The sequence below is a fragment of the Meleagris gallopavo genome, chromosome 8, assembly GCF_000146605.3.
Source record: "Meleagris gallopavo isolate NT-WF06-2002-E0010 breed Aviagen turkey brand Nicholas breeding stock chromosome 8, Turkey_5.1, whole genome shotgun sequence".
Lineage (NCBI taxonomy): Eukaryota > Metazoa > Chordata > Aves > Galliformes > Phasianidae > Meleagris > Meleagris gallopavo.
Genome location: NC_015018.2, coordinates 25,416,235 through 25,418,628, shown reverse-complemented (window position 1 = coordinate 25,418,628; position 2,394 = coordinate 25,416,235). Strand labels below are relative to the sequence as shown.

Sequence of the window (2,394 nt, the reverse complement as noted above, 5' to 3'; positions counted from 1 at the left end):
TCTGGGGCAAAACCCCTTGGAAAAAAAAATAATGGCTTCACTTTTTTTCCCCTCCACTGCTTCAGGATGCCTTACTCCACGTGTAAAACAAATACATTGCCCTGTATCAACACAGGCAGTGAAGAAGTGCTCCATCTCCATTGGGCACGTATTACCCATGACAAATTATTAGAACTGAAAGCAGGCAGCTAGCCATTAAAACATACAAAGGGATTGCATTTCAGTGCAATCAGGTCTCCTGTAATTATGGAGTTGGCTTGCAGCACATTTGCAGAGAGTACTCCTCACATAAAGTCCCTATTGCCGTGCCCAGCCCTCGTTCCCCTCCTAGGTGCTTCCAGCCCATTGCCTCACTGCACAGCAATGAATCACAACCTAAAAAAAAAAATAAAAAAAAATCACACCAATAGCAGTCTCCTCTCTCCCATGGGTGCACACACTCCAAACACCACCACAACAGGTGATAAATTTGCCATACACTGAGATGTTGCATTTACTAAAGCCACCTCCCACCAGCGAGCGAAGAGCAGGAGCAGGTTATGAACGTTCACCAACACCACTCCCACTGTCATCCCCTTCTTCTCTGCCTTCTGCTTTATTTCTTATGCTGGCATATGTTTTCAGCAGTCAGCCCCTAAAGGGCACAATCCCAGCTTTTCCATAACAGCTCCGACTGCAGTAAGGCTTTAATGTCTGGAAAACATTCAGTATTTTCCCATCCAACACCACAACCCTCTCAGAAAGTTCTGCCTGCTCCTCACCTCACACCTGCAACAATTTCTAAGCAGAGGAAGAAGGGCCATCCAGAGGGCTCTGGAAGTTTGAATGGTGCAAAGCAAAACTGTGCCAACTGCTTGTTTAAAAATAATAAGTAAGAGGTCAATATTTTCTTTTCCAGTTACAGAATCACAACTTCATCTCGTGCTGAGACAGACAGATCGCTGCCCTCAGCCTCCTAAAGTACCTTATTTCACTGGGCACGGACACTGTACCCGTCCCAGCGTCCCACAAATACATTCACACCAGCACTTTAAGATAAGCCCTAATATACGCCTTCCTAATAATGATCAAACGCACCAAATATCCAACTCAGATATATGGAATGCCAAACTTATATCAAGTAAAGCAAAAAACAGTCTGCCTGCCTTCATAATTAAAAACTGGAGATGTATGAATGTTAATGAAAACACAGTGGTGCAAGCAAGATTATGTCACATAGTTTGAAAATGGCACGATCAAGTTGCAGGGCCTTAGATGGACACAGCCCTCATTCACTGCCCAGCACTGCATTGCCATGGCAAAGGGCACTTGGAGCATGGGAGCTCCCTTACAACTTTCCCTTCAAGAGAGGCCCAAAAAGAAACTGATTTCAAGTTTTCCTACCTAGTGTTTGATAGCATGCTCAGTTGGCAGAAACGGGATGGCTCTGTGTATAGCGTGCTCGTTATAAAATTAATCATGAGTCAGACCTGAGCACATTATGCAGCCCTGCAAAGCCTCGGTAACCATTAAGGAGTAACAGCCAGTACTGGAGCCCACGTTTGGGCTTTTCCACTAAGGATGGACCAGAAGCACCATCCTGCTCTGCTGCCATTTCCCATGGAGCTCCTCAGCCTCCCAGTGCTACTCACCCACGTTTCGGTTTCAGTGCAAGCTCCCCAGTCTGTATATATGACTTTGGAATAAGAATGTGGATATAAACATGCCCGTAAAGGCACAGACAACAAGAATGGCTAACATACAGACAGGACAAGCTACAACACCAGAAAAGCAAAGAAGAATATGAGGAAACAAACATCACACACCATATGGGCCACACTCCACAGCGACCTTAAAACTCCTGTTTCATAAATACCTATAAATGATAACGTAACTCCCAACTCAAAATAATACTCCGCAAAGCTAAAGCAGACCAGAATATTTACACGGATGCGTGCCGAAAACAGGGCCGGGACTGAAAGCATTTCCTCTCTAAGGCTGTTTTTGTTGTCAAACCGATACAGGCGATGCCCAAAGCCGCGCTCTCACGGCCGGCTGCGGCCGGAGGGAAGCGCAGGGCCGGCCGAGCGCCGACGGCGGGCATGAGGACACGGGGACAGCCGGAGCGCCGCAAGGCTGCGATCCTTACAGCAGTAGGGCACGGCAGCCCGGCGCTCACCCACGGGTTTGCTGCTTGGTGGGAGCCCCTCTCTTTCAGGGCATTCTGACTATTAGGCACAGCTCAACTCGTGCGTCACACGGAACCACGGAGCGCACAGCCGGTCTCTCGTTTACCCACATCGGTGCCACTCGCGTCACCGCACCGTATGGCAAAAGCGCTTTCCTTTTTCTCTCTTCGGTCAGAAAACGAAACGGCAAAACGCCGGCAGGACCCACCGCTCGCTGCCCCCTCGG

At 48.3% G+C, this 2,394-nt stretch overlaps 1 protein-coding gene across 4 annotated transcripts in view; it reads right to left on the bottom strand.

Moving 5' to 3' along the window:
- The window catches only part of RBM20 (RNA binding motif protein 20), a 94,805-nt gene that overhangs the window by 90,351 nt on the left and 2,060 nt on the right, over window positions 1-2,394 (bottom strand). The gene's annotated exons all lie outside the window — the stretch shown is intronic.